General features: G+C 34.1%; 1 non-coding gene and 1 pseudogene across 1 annotated transcript; one reads left to right on the top strand and one right to left on the bottom strand.

The window, feature by feature from the left end:
- Positions 1–400: 400 nt before the first annotated feature.
- LOC122304608 lies at positions 401–907 on the bottom strand (annotated as a pseudogene).
- Positions 908–3,339: 2,432 nt separating this feature from the next.
- LOC122305969 lies at positions 3,340–3,553 on the top strand. The gene has a single exon (XR_006241393.1). It is a non-coding gene; the product is annotated as a small nucleolar RNA U3 (small nucleolar RNA).
- Positions 3,554–17,588: the final 14,035 nt, after the last annotated feature.

Below are 17,588 nucleotides of genomic sequence, written 5' to 3'. Positions count from 1 at the left end.
GAACCCCCAATATTTGAGCCTTATGGGAAGCCGATCATCTTGTGTAACACATGCATGGTGCTTACTCAAATTAATTCCCAAGTTTAAGTGAAGTTTTTCATTCGATCGAGTAATTAATTATTCGATAATATCTAAATACAAATGAAGTAGTAATCTCATTCAATTTCAAGATACGTCGCCATGCCGGCCACAAGTAATACGCTTATGCCTAGGATTCTCAATTTCTCATATTTTTTGTGAGCATTGATCAGAAAGCCCTTCACGATTTAATGACTGTGCAACATGGGTAATGGGTGCTTCATATAACAATATTATGTATGGATAACTAATCACAAGCATTCAATTCAAACGAGGGATATTTGCTTGCACTAAACAGTACTTAAAAAGTGACGATAGTATCTTAGAGCTTTACTTTCATATTGAAATGAGCTGCCTTGCTAGCATAGTAGGATCCTGCCCATGTGGTTGATATCTTTCTCATGACGCTCCCAATATTCACAATGCTCCCGCTGCTTCGCAAATCGATGTGAGGCATGAGTTGTTGCACCAGTCTCAATTGCTCCAAGGTGTTGATTTTCCAAGTTTTTCTAATTGTATCAAGAGGAAGCTTAGCCAAAGGACCGGTGCTTCCGGTTCTAACATTGTTTAACATTGTTGATTAGAATGTCGATGCATCTGCACTTGGATAAAATAGTGTTCACGGCTGATGCTACACTTTCATCAGATGCGACATCAAGCTTGAGTGTCTTGATGTTGTTCGGCGAGAGGTCTGACATTCTTGCATGTGTTGGGGTATGTCGGAGCTAAAGACATGACAATTTTGCTCAGCAAATGCCATGCAATACTCGTAACCAATGCCACCTTTGGCACAGCCAGTGACTAAAACAACCAGCTTCTTGTCATTCATCATGGTTCTTCTTTTTTCATAAATTACTCTTGCATGCATAATGTAAGGTTTAGAAAGGAACTATGATATCTCCGCCTGCATGTTTCTTGTTTATGAACCTAGGTCTAGTCTATTTAAATATGCTTCAATGTCTAGAAAATATGCTTCTTTGATTAAGGTGGGCCGGTTGAAACTTTGACTCTTCACCTTTGAAACGGATATACATGTGAGGGGAGACAACTTTTCTATTGTATGATACATTTATGTAAAAAATAATATTAAATATAAAGTATGTAAGCTCTACGCATTTTTTTTCTTAAAAAGTAAAGTCAGTCACATTAAAAAATTAAAATAATATAATTGGACTTTCACTTCACCCGACACTCTAGAGTGTAGAAGCTAACACCTACCACCCTAGACTCTAACATCCTACAATACTCAAACACTCTCACTTTAACTTTAATGATTTGACATGTTACTTTTTAAATACAATTTTTTATTTGATTTGGACACAACTTTGATGCGGGATCGATATAATATTTTGATTTTATATTCGAACAAACTTACATTGTTACTCAATCCATCACAAATATTGTATATCTCTCTTTTTCTACCACACAATATAATATTGTTACTCAATATAATATTAAGCCTTTTTTTTTTTTCATTCTCTACAACAGTAACACTAGATCAGCACAACTGCACAGACCATAATTATCTCCTGCATGTAGCTATTTCCACAAGTAACACTAGATTTATAGTTTTGGATATGTTAATCTAAACATGTACAATGTACTAATATACGTTATTATTATTATTTATTTGCAAGAAAATTATCTTATAAGATAATTTATAGGCATATATATTTTACATATAATTTTATGATTATGATTATTATTTTTTATATAGTCACGTACCAAAAACACGTATTGCTTGTACTACACATATCATATACCTTATCAGTCTCTTCTCCCAACACCAAATCCCTGCATATTATGTATATATAAAAGCTTTAAAAAATAGTATAAAAAAAAATTCATACTTTCCATAATTTTGTCATGTACGGCTAGCAGCGGTACTATTATGGATCCGACTAATTGCCTCTTTATGCAAAAGTCATTGAACTATCGATCTCCTGTTAATTAAATTCAATTGCCAATGATCACATGAAAATATTTAACCAACCCCACAATTGTGTAGAAAATTTATTTTTATCACGAGAATGCTAAAAGCAATGTAAAAAGTCATCGTTTTTCTTATATGCTCCTAAAAGAACTGATCATTCGGAAGGACATTATGTTTTTATGTATACTCGTCATATAAAGTCGCATTTTAGTTTTGTGAAATGTTATTTTTTGAGTACTAGCGCATTGATGCTCAGGGCAAGTTTTACATGTGTTTTGTTTACAACTGAATTCTTGAAAGCCAATTTTGATAAATATATCTGTTAATTACACATTTGAGAGTAATACAATATTTACCAACGTTATATCACAAGTTAGAACAAGACATCCCACTTCACATTCTAAGAGTACTTTTTACAAACACTTGTCCTATAGTTTCAACTTGATCGACAACCATAATAGCCTATTTCATAAAGAAAACCAGATTACAAATACATCATGAAAATACTGCAATATTTCCTTATATTATTCTCTTATTGGGACCCATAACTGCACTCTTCTTGTTCTTATTTTTCATCTTCTATTGCAAACCGTAGCTATTGATGAGATATTCTCAATGCACAACTTTTACCATGATAGATTTATAGCTCCACACACATACACACACACACACACACACACACACATATCTTTATGGATTCTTTGTAAAAATGATGAAGATTCAATAATAATTATCTTAGAAGGCGATAATCTGACCATTAACTTTTTTCTCCTAAAAAATGAGGCTTCAAGTTCGAATTTTGGCTAGGTTCGATTTGGCCATGAAAATTCTCATCTCAAACTCAAAATTCTCATCTCATCATTATAATTTTTCCAAATCCTTATACAAAATATAATAAATAATTCAATTTTTTCTTAACTTTTTTAAATTCTAAAATAATAATAATATTAAAATATAATATTTTATCTTAAAACTCAAAATTTTCATCTAAAAAGAAAATTCTAATTTACCAAACCATACCTAAATTTTTTAAGGGAAAGAGCTAGAGATTTCATCGGTTCTATCGGTAAATAGAAAGTTTATGAATCTTGGGCATGTTTTTGTTTTCAAAAGGATAATAGAGTTTAGAAGCATTTGACAAAAAGGAATTAAATTCTCTTAAAAGTTCAGCATAAAAGTTAAAAACAAGAAGAAACCGATAAACCAATAGCATATTATATGCCATGTGATCAGGAAATTGGCAAAAAGGTAATCACAATAGCATCCCACATCGAGAACTTGAAGAAGAAAATGGATGTTTTAATAGCAAGACTTGCTTGTCAATGGGCACGACCTTACTTGAACAAGATCTGTTCTATAGGCTCGTACCTCTGTATCCTTGATCGCTAAGGAGACAGTACCTCAAGTCTGGTGGATGAACTATGTCTGTGTGATCAGAGCATGATTAACGGCTTCATGGTCTTCGGGCTTATGAACGCAGTAGGGGATCGTTCATGGCTAAAAGTGCCTGGTTGTGATGGTCACACGGTTGTTTGACAGACATTTCCAAGTTCTTTTTTAATTTTTAATTAATAATTTCTTGGAAACATTAGCATTCTATGTTTGTTAATATGAATAAAAGAAATTAAATCCACTTTATAACTAAAACAATAATAAAAGAGAGATTTTGGCAATTCGGGTTGAAGAAAAAATTAATTCTTTAATTAAACCCAATTTATAACTAAAAAAATAATAAAAGAGAGATTATGTTCTCTATCCCCATGATCTGCCAAATTTCCTTCTTCGTGATAGTATAAATGAAACATACTCAATGACTCTTGTATGTCTTGTGCATATTAAGATTTTTTAAGCCTATAACAAATATGCTTTTATTTTGGAGTAGCCTTGCAACTATTTGAAGAGATCTTTTGTGGAGCAGGTGTGTAACTGGTTTGATTCAGTCCAATTTTGAATATATTTTAGAACCAAGTCGGTGTGTATCGATTTTGAGATTTGAAGAACCGATATTGCACCAGTTACACTCCTAAATTGATACTTTTGATTTTACTGGTCCGATCTAGTTTTTTCAATATATTATATAGTATATAATAATTTAATGATAATATATTATACTATATAATATAGTGGTATTTTATAGAATATTATAATATAATGTGATATATTATAGGACATTATAAATCTTGTATATCCACCGTGAGTTCTCCATATTGGTGAAATGGTACTACAATGGGTTTGAGTTTCTTTAGAAACTCGAGGGATTTGACACAAGGTGACCTCCTATCTCCATTATTATTATTTTCCATAATGGAAGCTTTTAGTAAATTGATCGCAGGTCTTTGGAAGGTGAATTTCTATATGGATTTGTAGTAGGGGAAGCAAGAATTGGCCTTCCTGAGATGACTGACCTCTTATTTTTAGATGATACTCTTATATTTTGTGGTGATGACCATAATCACATTTAAGCTTTGAGACTCTCTTACTTTGCTTTGAAGCGGTATTAAGCTTGAAAGTGAATCTCGCCAAGTTAGAATTAGTTCTAGTTGGAAATGTCCCAAATGTCTTGAGCTAGCCAATATTTTGGGGTGCAAAGTTTCAACCTTGCCAATGAAGTATCCCGGTATTTCCTCCGGTGCTTCCTCTATGTCAAAGTCTATCTCGGATGAAGTGATGAGAAAAATGGAGCATAAATTGGCTAGCTTGAAGAGGATATATTTGTCTAAAGGTGGTAGAGTTACAAAGATAAAAAAGTATTCTTTCAAACTTGCCCATTTACTTTTTATTATTATTTCCACTACCACGCAAGGTGGCCCACTAGTTAGAGAAATTGCAATGAGATTTCTTATGTAGGGAATGGATGAAGAATTCAAGTTCATTTGGTAAATTAGGCTACGGTTTGTATTCCAAAACGCAAAGGATGATTAAGAATTCATAACTTGTTGATTTTCAATAAGGTCTTATTTGGTAAGTGGTTGTGGAGATACCAAAAATAAAGGGAAGCTTCATGGAGGGCTATCATAGATTTAAAATATGGTGGATTGTGGAGAGGATGATGCTTGAATAATGTAACAACCCGCTAGAAATTCAATTGTGAAATTTCTATTAACTTTAGGAATCTCGTGAAAAACCCATAAGTTTTCACGAATCCATTAATCGTATAGGTTTTTGTCTAACTACATAGTTAGTGTTATTATTTACTATGGTATCAGAAGTATATTTTTGATTATTGGAGATAGTTAGAAGTGTCAAAATGTATTATAGTTTGTGCCATTAGACTCGGAGGGTTATTTAAAGTCTTATGGCGCAATAACATTTTTTCATATTTTCGGACAAAACGTCTGTTCAAAACTGTAGATATTATTGGATAAAAAGAAATATCTTGAGGTAATTTTATTGAATATTATTGGGTAAAAATATTTTGAGTTGATTTTTATAGATATTATTAGATAAAAATATCTTAAGTTGATTTTTGTAGATATTATTGGATAGAATATTATGAGATAATCTTTTATAGATATTTTGGGTAGGAGAAAACCACACTTAACTCTCAACTCCAGCCTTATCACCTCCCTTATCTCGTCCATAAATGTGTCCAGCCAGCACCCATGAACTTATCTTCAATTACTCCTTCTAATAAAAGATTATCAAACACTCTCTCTCGGACAGATTTTAAGAGATCTTTTGCATGCCCATTTCGAAGCTGTTGTAAGTGTTTTATCATAAAGTATCCTTCATATAAGTTGTTCCTTTTTGAGTCTAGTTTACATGGATATCTTATTTGACCCATTTGAAGATCATTTGGTTAGTCAAATATTGTGTAAACTATAGAAAGGTCATTCTAGGAGATAAACTGGAGAATATGTTATAGTTTGGAGTTTTTGACCAAGCTAATGGATAGATATTGGTCCGAAATTTTTATGGAGTATTGTTAACATGTATATGTGACTATTGGTTGAGGATTTTTGCATGATTAAAGGTTTTGATGAAAGATGTTCTTAGATTTAGAAACTTAGAAACTGGAAGAGGAAAAACAGTTTCTGTTTTGAGAAAGTTTAACTCTTTGGTGGTCTAAACCTATTCTAATGACTTTGATAATTTTATTGGAGGATCCTAAACATCTTATATACATGTTATATTATTATTTTGAAGATATTTGATATTAGTTTCAAAGATATGAAATTTTATGCAAAGAGATATTCAAATAAGTCAAAGTGTGGATATTCTTGGCTAAATTTATGTTTTGGTTAATTTCTAACCATATGATCTTGAATTAGAAGCTTATATATGTTTTAGGACATCTTTTTAAACTATGTGATGGTTTGGTTTGAAGATCATATATTTATAAGTCATAGATCAAGAGATTTATCAAAACTAGTTGAGGGAAAAGTTTATGTTTTTGGACTAAGTGTAAAACCAAAAACTCCAAATGTTATTTTGTGATTTTGGTGACTTTAGTTTGATGATTTAAAGCATGGTTGATGTTAGGATGATATTATGAATATGTTAGAAGTAAGATTTGATTTTTTGAAATTCTTGGAGATGTTTTGATTTAAGGTCAAAACTTGTGATTCAAGTGCTTGGATCTTTTTACAAAAAAGTTTGGTGTTGATTATTAGCTCTTTCTAAATGGATGTTTTAAGTATGGTTTTGAACTTAGGATTGGAAGATGTTTGTTGCAAAATTTTGGTTTAAGCATGAGTTTTGAAGTTGGAAGGAATTGCAACAAAAATAAAGGGAAATGACCTATGGATGTTTCGACCATAGTGTGTTCTTCATAGTTGTGTTTTGTTTTAAATTTTTCTGAGTTGATATTTAAGTTTAGGACAAGATTTACATGAGGAATGTAAATTTTGGAAACTTTTGGAGTTAGTATGCAAAATCCTTAAGTTATGGGTAAAACGGTCATTTTCCCACATGTAGAGAGTAAAATGAAAATTTTACTCTTTAAGTTAGTATTTTCCATATTTCAAATTATTAGTGATTTAGTTCTAACTTTTAGAATCACTAATTACAGTTTCTCGTGATCGCACTTGAAGTTTTATAAGAAACGCGGAGATCGAGGTAAGTTAGCTTTTAACTTACTAGCAGTCTACTGTGTATGTGTGCTAAGTAAAAGAATTACAGTGTATGTATGTATGTTATCATATATGTCATGCTATGCCAAGTTATCATGTAATTGTCTATTATACAGAATTTATTCTGTCATCAATTTTTATCTGTTATACAATATATTCTGTCATGTATTACTATACATTACAAATATGTCATGCTAAATATGTTGTTTGTTATATGTTATGCCATGTTACGAAATGTTACTATCTCAAGTTGGTTATGTATTTCAAATTATGTTCAAGTCACGTTATGTTACGTCAGGGCTTCAGTCCTTTCATATTCCAGTCACGTTTCATCTTGAGTATATTCAGTTTATGTAGAATACATGGGGCCACAACAACTGTGGAGTATGTATTTTTAATGTTAAGTCAAGTTTGTGTAGAATACATGGGGCCACAACAACTGTGGAGTATGTATTTACACGTAGCATACATGGGGCCACAACAACTGTGGAGTATGTATTTTTCATGTTAATTCAAGTTTCAGATCAAGTTCATGTCAAGTCAAGTTCAGTTCATGATTCAATTTAAGCTATGTCAAATATGGTATGTTGTACGCTAAGTTATGCTTTAATTACTTATAAATTTGATTATGCATTTATGCTTTTACTGTCATACATGCATCATTAGTCTGTATGGAAGTTTTTTTGTTAACTTGCTGAGATTTGTAATCAAATCTCACTGTGGTAGTCCCAACTACCATTCCCCCCGAATGGTAGATCTTGTTACAGGACCTGAAGGAGGATCAGGAGCTGACCAACTAGACACAGTCGACTGAACGACGGTGCGTCGTTAATGTTAATATAGTAGTTAAATTACTACTTGTACGATGGAGTTGCATCTCCAGTACTTTTGGATCATAACTATTTTGGAATAGTGCTGTGATCTTAGTTATTTAATGGATCTTTATGTATGAAGTATGTTTTAAGTATTGGGATATTTTCAGTTTGGTGCATAGTATTGCTAAAGAAAAAAATTATCCGCTGCGAATATTGCATAATGTTAGATGCATGTTAGGATTATTGCATCTTATATGTCATGAACGGGGGCAGGTAACCTTGTGTTGCATGTCTCGACGCTTCAAATGTCCGTCCGATCCCAAACGAAATTTGGGGGCGTCACAAATAAGGTGAATGAATCACATTGGGTGGTGCTCTGGAAACATATAAGAAGAGACTGGACAAACTTCTCTCGATACATATGCTTTGTAATTGGGAATGGCTCCAAATTTAAATTTTGGAATGACTTATGGTTTGGAGATCGAATCCTATAGGAAGCGTACCTAGCTATATACGACATTGCACAAAGACATGAAGCTTCAATAATCGAGCTCATGGATCTATCTAATGGTTCTTCTTAATGAAATGTCATCTTCCTTAGAGCTTGCTCCAGATTGAGAAATTGGAACTTTTATAGATTTATTCAATCTTGTGTATGATTGTAGAGTGAACGGAGGAGTTGAAAAGATCTTGTGGTCTCCATACAGAAGGGGAGATTCACTCATATATAGTCATTCTATAAGTCTCTTATGACACAAATTACAACTCATTTCCCATGGAAGAATGTATGGAAGACTAAGGCCCCATTAAAAGGTTCTTTCTTTGTATGGACAATTGCATTATGGAAGATTCTCACCTTAGATAACCTGAAGATCAATTCTTGAATCATTATGTTGGATTGATGATATATGTGTAAGAAAAGTGGGGATTTGTGGATAACCTATTACTGCATTGTGATACAGCTATGGGCTTGTATCTTTGCCATAGTGGGGCTCCATTGGATGATGCCAAGAAGGGTAGTTGATTTACTGGCTAGTTGGATAGGCATCCAAGGCAAATCTCAAAAAGCAACAATGTGAAAGATGGTTCCAATCTATTTATGGTGGTGCATATGGATTTAAATGAATGGTCAGAGTTTTGGAGATAGTTAACAATTAAGCAATGGATGAGCTTAGAATGTTTTTTCTTAATACATTATTCTATTGGTCGACTTTAATTAATAGACTTTAATGGCATGAAAGTACATGATTTTCTTCTATATTTGGACACTCATGCATAGGTGTTGCTCTTGTATATATCTTGCGTATTTGGCTATGCCTATTTTGTTTTAATAATAAAGCTCTTATTTGATACAAATAAACTTAGGGTAGCTCACCATGCTCCATCCATGAGAAGAAGAATCCAAAACTTGAGGGTTTAGTAAAATGGTTTGACCATCAAGTTATCTTTTTGAAATGACAGTTGATTTCAGTCCCTCTCTTTTTCATTCATCAAATATAATAATTGAGCTTGCCAAGATAATTTTACTACGTATAGAAGCAAGAATTCCATACGAAAATATTAACAGCTTGCTATGATCAGTCTGAGTTTTGTTTTCGTTACCATGTCTTGAGGTTGAGGCAACCCGGCCAAATTCTAAGATTATAAGAGGGATATAAAATCACAAGCAGTATCTGTTGTTATATCTTGAAAATTAGATATCAAATGTATTTCCATCTGAAGTAATATAATTTTTGAGTTGTATTATATAAAGACTTTCCATTGTTCTTTAATTAGAACATCTTACTTTTTGATTGGTAATCTTTTGTGCCTCCACGAGTGTACATTGGTGCATGCAGGAGACCAGAAGACTAATGAAGCTAGTTCCAAATTAAATTGTAGTGTTCAACATGTCAATCGTCTTGGTAATGAAACTGTTTTTAGACTTATTAGATATACATGAAGTGTTGAAAATATAGAGATGTGATGGGACGGTGTTCTCTTAAGCCATATGGCTAGATAAATGTTCTTTATAGTGTCTTTTTAATGAATATGAAGTTGTTTTCCTATTAAAAAAATGACGCCCACATTCATATTAAGATTATTACTTCTTTTTTTAAAATTTTTATTGTGTTTAATTTGTTTCACGAATTAATGCACATGACATTTCCAATATTATTATACCGTCCATAGATGGTAAACTCTTCCAAATTAAATCCTCAAATTAAACACATGATAATATGATATGATTCAGATTTCTATATATATATATATATATATGTTAATTCAATATTACAGAAATTAATAGTACAGTTACAACGTGAGGATAATATTAATTACTTGACAACCACTACAACATTTTGTGGCTTTTTCCACAATAGAAAGTGGTCAGAAAAAGCTAAGATTAATGGCAAAAAAGAATTTTCCGACCAAAATTTTTCATGGGATGTTGGTGGCATATAATAAGTGACGAATACTATTTTGCCACCAATTTTTTTTTTTCATGGGAAAAGGTAGATTTTTTCCACGAATCCAATTTGTGATAAAAACTAATTTAGTTCGTGACAAAAGCAGTTTGGATTTAAGCCTTTGTGGTCTTTTAAATTTATTTACCCACTAATTTTTTGGTAGAAAATAATACAATTCCCACGATAATATTTATTGAAAATATGGTGACATAAAGTTTTTTGTGATGTATATTGTTGTGCCAAAAATATGTTTGTAATAGACTTTGTGGTGCAAATTATATCACGAAGGTCTACAGTTTTGTGGCAAGTGCGCATTAGCTAGTGAGCATATAGTGGTAAAAAGTATTTTCCATGAGTTGCATTCATAGCAAATGCTCAGATATTTTACAAAAAAAAATTGCAAAAAAAAAAAAAAAAGAAAGAAAGAAAAACAAAAAGAAAAGAAGAAAAAAGAGATTTAGCCAAAAATAATCATAGCAAATAGTCTCCATTATAGGCTTAAATAAATATATTCCAACATTAGAGATTAAAATTGACACTTATAATAATTTAAAAAGAAAAAGGGCCAAACTTATCCATTCCCAATACATTTGTTTTTACAAACTTGAGTGGATGTCCCAATACATTCAAGATTTAGACACCAATACCAAATCCCTTACAAACTCAAAACTGCTCCTCACTTAATCCCAACACTTCAAAATAATTTATCTTTATCCAACTCCATTCCATGCTCAAACATCAACACAAATGAAGCCAAATTACCTGTAAAATAATGGGTGTCTAATCAACTTGACCTACAAATAACTAAAGTTCAACATTTATCAATAAAAAATAAACTAGCAAAAAATGAACACTATTGTAATATCATTCTTAATGAACGCTACTGCAATGAACACATTCCAATGAACATTACTACAATGAACACATATTCCAATGAACACTCCTTCAACCACGAGTAAGCACTTTAGCAAAAGGATAAAAGGATATTATTAGTTGAATTGGGGAGCAATTATGGTCATAACCTGATAATATATATGAACTATATACATAACAAAATAAAACCATTTACAGATAATATTCATATGCATCTCAAAATAAGCTAATATACACATCAATCATAGTAATATAGATTTTAAAATAAAACAAATTAATCATGTATGTTAATATGCATCTCAAAATGAAGGAAGATATGCATCCATTATAATAATATACATACCAAAATAAAATCTCACATAATACATTTTAGTAGCAACAAATACTTGGCTAAATCTATTGACTTTCACTTATTAATATACAATCAATACATGGGTGCTAAAAATCATTGAGTATTGGCTAGACAAACAAAGAGAAAAAATCAGAGGCACTGGAAACCCTCTTACACAAAAATAAAGATATTAGAGGCAATCAATATAATTGTGCAAGCAGTTTTAAGTAACACATTGCCCAGCAGGTCATACCTGCACGTTCTTTCTAACACATTGCCCAGCGAGTCCACCATTGGTACCAAATTCAAATCTGAAATACCAATTAATATAAAGGTGTTTGGTATACCCCAGTATGTCAGCTTCATAGTAGAAACAACCAATTTCCTCTTCTAAATAATAATCATAATCATAATAATAACAACAATAATAATCATAATATAAGCAATCATCAGGACTTATTTATATTAATTGGTCCAACAAATGGCACCAAAACTTGTTAAATGACAACCCCATATTGCTAACAGTTACTTCAAATCCATGTAATTTCAAAAACAACTACCCAAACCTTGCTAATCAGCATAAGGTGCTCAGCTATTACTAATATGGGGTAAAATTGTTTAGTCACAGAACAATGTTAGAAACTGCTTTACCACTGCATGACCATGCTCATGCCATCCTCTCTATCTCATATTTTCTTAAAACAGCCCTTTTTATCAGTAAAACAACCATGTTTTTCATTGATGCAAGTTGACAATATAGAACCTAGATAAATTAAAACCTAGATACAAACCAAAAATAATACAATGAAATTTTCCTATGAGGCTGCAGGAGCCCAGACGACATCATGCAGGGACATTCTTTGATCTCTGTAATAGCAAGTGCAAGTTATTATCAATGGCACAAATACTTTGATATTTATATATACAGACTATTTTCAGACACTAGCATCAATTTTCATACATCAATGGCACAAATATTTTCAGACATCAATGGCAAAGAACAGAGATCCACTATCTATTGCAAATAACAAAGATTAGTGAAACTCACAAATGCCTACAAAAACTAGGGTTTTGAGTTAGTAAGAACATAACTCAGTGCAATGCAACCAAGAAGAAATTCAAATACGTACAACCAAGGACAGATCTCGAATACATACCCTAAATCACAAAATGAATCTCATATGAAAGCATATATATGATGGTGGCTTGAATGCGGGTTGCGACAACGACGTGGAGAAGTCGAGAGGGAATTATTGAGGTATCCAACCATCTACACAAAAAATTAAAATCTGAAAACCAAGCTCTTAGTTAATCAGAAAAACTACAAGGGGCTCTTATAGAGATGAGAGAAATAGAGAGATGAGGGAGAGACCGTGGGGTATCGGGGCTTGAAGAGGGAGAAACTTGAGTGGATGCGAGAGAGCTTCTTGCACGGCTGAGAGGAAATCGATGTCGGTGGCTAGGCTTGCGACGGCGCACGACGGCAAGGAGGGGGAGAAAACAGAGAAATAGAGAGGGAGTAGAGTAAGGGTTAGGGCGCAATGGTGGACGGAGAGAAAGGAGGGGGAGAGGGAGAAGTGGTTCGGCGACGGCGTCGTGGTGCTGTCGATGGCGGCAGCACGGGCTAGCTAGGGTGGTCACGGGAGGGGCCGGCATAGCTGGGGGGGAGGGGCGATGCGAGAAAGAGGAAATGAGAGGGATTAGAGTTTTGGGCGCCGGGGGGGGGGGGGTTTGTTTTTGTGAGTATTGGCACCGATGCTATTTCATTGAGTATTTAACTTTTAATTAGGGCTAATATTTTCATCGCTAAAAATAGATAAGCCACACTAATAAGGATACAAATTAAATAATTTTTTGTGATGACTTTATTTTATGATAAAAAGACAATCAACTCGTCACAATAATTATTTTTCTACTAAAAGTCTATATGCTATCTATGTTTATTATTCAAGAAATAAGTTAGTCACAAAAATTACGGAGGTGGTAGGAAAAAATCTTTTGTCATTAAATATTATTGACCACAACAATCTCATGGGAAAATGCCTATGTTTATTCTCTCCAATAATTTTAGTGACAAAAGGCCATTTTTTCTCATGATATTATGCCGCGGAAAAAAAACTCGTGGCAAAAGTCCCAATTTGTTGTAGTGAACAGACAAAAAAGGTAATTAAGTGTTCATGATCGATCGATCCAGTAGTACCTTTGCATGCATTCCTGCGCGCACGTTGCTTGCTATTATTCATGCTGCATGCATGCAGTCACGATGGATCATGATAATCATCGAACTTCGACAATACGATCTTTGTCCCCAAGTATTCTTCCCATGTTTTCCAACGCATTCTTTGCTGTTCTGTTCTGCGCAATTTCCTTCTTAAGACCATACTCACCTGAGTCACCTCTTCCCATTTGCCTATCGTCTGTGAGAAACTCAAACGCCGTAACTTCCTCCCATAAATCTACTAACTTTACTTTTATATTTCTCTTTTGGCATATATAGTTCATAAAGTTCAGTCATAGGATGTCTTCCAATGATTGTGGGGTTGATTATAGGCTCCAACAAACGCTTAAACACCTGGGAATTCCAAAATAATCAACAGTTTTTCAATCATTATTTTATGATCATCACATGTTCGTGTGTATATATATATATATATAGATATATATCATGGGGATACTGATCAGATCGACCATCAGATTACCGACATGTAGATATTGTAGTACGTACATACCGTCCGGCCACACAGTGTCCATTGAGGAATTGCTGTCAATGAAAACCGCCCCAATGGAGGATTCAACAATATCGGCAAGTGCCTTTGGTGCGTCAATCAGCCCATTGGAATCAAAGGGTAATGTGAAATCCCAACTCTAAACTCTTGATCGAATCTCTAATATTATTCATGAATGGCAAACATAAGTCGCGAGCAAGCAATGTTCTGTCAAAATAACCATTGAGATAAATATTAATTAATTAATGTATTGTGTCACCTATTATTTTTCAGTATTAATTAATGACCAGATTTTGTTAAGTGATGAAATACAATGTGACCAGTTGGGAAGCAATCTGCCAGCACAGTCACCAGCTCAAGGTACATCTACGTGCAATGCTGATTGTACAGAAGGGACAAGAAAGAGAGGTAGTGGAATTGAGGATGAATCAAATGGGACAAGAAGACACTAGCATTGATGTTCTGTTTTGTACAGACTGTATTTTTCTGTTATGGATAGAATATGCCCACTATGGTTATTTTGTTTTCTAGCTGGTTTGTTGTCTAGCAACAGCAGGTGCTCCTTTATTTCTTTCTACACGAGCTTTGTATGTATATATAAGGTGTAAGGTCATTGTTTAACACATATACAACAGTGAAATTTCCTTCTCAGCAAAAGTTTTCTCACTCATTTGTTGAAGTATCCAAACTTTCTATTTTGTTATATGGTATCAGAGCTATAATGGATGAAACAAACCCCCAACAAAACCCACAACCACAACCTACTCATAACCAACACTCTGTCCATGATCCAAACCATCCAACCAGTCCTTATTTCATTGGCAACAATGATGGCACTGGAGCTATCCTCGTTACACAAATACTAGATGCAGACAGCTATCATCCTTGGGCCAGATCAATGAAGAGAGCACTTAGGATCAAAAACAAACTTGGCTTTATAGATGGAAGTCTATGTGAGCCAACAGACCCCACTAACCCTTTGATGGAACACTGGCTTAGATGCAATGACATTGTCATTACTTGGCTTCAAAACACCATGGCAGTGGGAATAAAATGCAGCACTGTGTATGCTGAGACAGCCCATCAACTTTGGCTGGAACTAGAGCAACGATTTGCCCAACAAAATGCCCCTAGAATCTTTGAAATCAAACAGGCTGTCTCCACTCTGGTTCAAAATCAGGATGCAGTAAGTGTCTATTTCTCTAAACTGAAAACTCTTCTTGATGAGTTGCTTAACTATGAATCTATTCCTAACTGCACTTGTGGAGGCTTGAAAGTGGTAGTTCGACACCAACAAAGAGATTGGGTGATGAGATTTCTAATGGGACTAAATGAGTCTTACAAGGCCATTAAAGCTCAAATCCTTTTGATAAAACCTTTTCCTACTTTGAATGAGGTATACTCTACCATACAGCAAGAGGAGAAAAGGAGACAAATTTCTGTCGATGTCTCTCTCAATGAAACCATGGCTCTAATGGCTAAGGGACATTCAAAAGAAAATGGAAAACAAAATTTTTTACAAAAGAGAGACAAATATTATTGCACACATTGCAAAGTTGCAGGTCATTCACTTGAGAGGTGTTTCAAGGCCAACCCCAACAAGCCTGTTTGTTCCCACTGCCAGATGCCTGGTCACACAGTCGACAGATGTTTCAAGATACATGGGTATCCCTCTGGTCATAAACTTGAAGGAAGGGGCAAATACACAACAGCTGCAAGTCAGGCTTCTGCAATCATGCCTCTCGACCAGCAACCACAACTTGACAAGGCTCAAGTATCATTGACTCAGCAGCAGTACTCTCAACTCATGGCCATCCTTCAATCACCAGTTAACCCTCCTTTCACTCCTTCTGCAAATCAAGTCCAACACTTTGTCAATACAGCTTCTGACCTCCCTAACATCTCTGGTATATTTAAAATTTCTGGCATAACCACTGTTCCATGGATTTTGGACACTGGTGCAACAGATAACATGATCTGTTCACCCTCATATTTTTCTTGTTCTGTCCAGTCTAAGGTTTCTTGTTCTGTGGCTTTGCCAAATGGAGCTACAGCACCAGTCACTCACACTGGCACAGTTCACCTCACAGACACTTTAATTCTTCAAAATGCCTTATGTGTTCCCTCATTCTCTTTTAATTTAATTTCTGTTAGAAAACTCACTCAACAACTCAACTGTTGTGTTGTTTTCTTCTCCAATTTTTGTTACATACAGGACCCTTTGACTTGGAAAACGACTGGAATGGGTGAAGTGCAATCTGGTCTCTATCATCTGCTGCACTCAGTGGTCTCTCCTACAGCTCTTCAAGACACCTTGGCTCAAATGACTACTCATCCCACCATTTCAGCTTCTGTTATAAATTCTACTACAGAAATTGATCTCTGGCACTACAGAATGGGACATCCATCTCATTTCGTTCTTCATTTAGAAGATGCCATTCCCAAGTCCATTAATCCTAAACCATGCTCCATTTGTCCTCTAGCTAAGTTACACAAACCTCCTTTCCCTATCAGTCAACAAAAATCAGAAAAATGTTTTGATTTAATACATTGTGATCTTTGGGGACCTTGCAATGAAATTAGTTATGATGGATCTCGTTATTTTCTAACCATAGTTGATGATTTTAGTAGATGCACATGGATATACATGCTTAAATTAAAATCTGAAGCTGCCAATGCATTACAAAACTTTTGTGCCATGATTGAAACTCAATTTGAAACCAAAGTCAAAATCATTCGTAGTGATAATGGGGGGGAATTTGACATGAAACAATCTTATCTTGAAAAAGGCATTATACATCAGAAAACATGTGTTGAGACCCCTCAACAAAATGCTATTGTTGAGAGAAAACATCAACATATTTTGAATATTGCAAGGGCTCTAAGATTTCAAAGTGGAATTTCATTAAAATATTGGAATGATTGTGTCTTGACTGCTGTGTACCTTATCAATAGAACCCCCTCAGTCTCTCTAAACAACATAACCCCTTTTGAACTTCTATTTCAAAGAAAACCGATGTACTCTCACCTAAGAGTGTTTGGATGCCTTGCCTTTGCAACCACTCTCACAAATGGGAGGCATAAGTTTGATTCAAGGGCCAAGAGATGCATTTTCCTAGGATATCCCTTTGGAATCAAAGGATACAAATTACTGGATTTGGCAACCAAGAAAGTATTCATATCCAGGAATGTTGTTTTCCATGAAAGTGTATTTCCTTGCAAAGAAACATCTCCCATTGATTTATACCTACCTCAAAATCCTCTGATTTCTACACCAAATAACTTCACTCAACTTGAGGACCAACCTGAATTC

The sequence above is a fragment of the Carya illinoinensis genome, chromosome 3 (assembly GCF_018687715.1).
Source record: "Carya illinoinensis cultivar Pawnee chromosome 3, C.illinoinensisPawnee_v1, whole genome shotgun sequence".
NCBI classification, from domain to species: Eukaryota; Viridiplantae; Streptophyta; class Magnoliopsida; order Fagales; family Juglandaceae; genus Carya; species Carya illinoinensis.
Note: the sequence above shows the minus strand (reverse complement) of the source record. Positions and strands in the feature narration are given on the sequence as shown.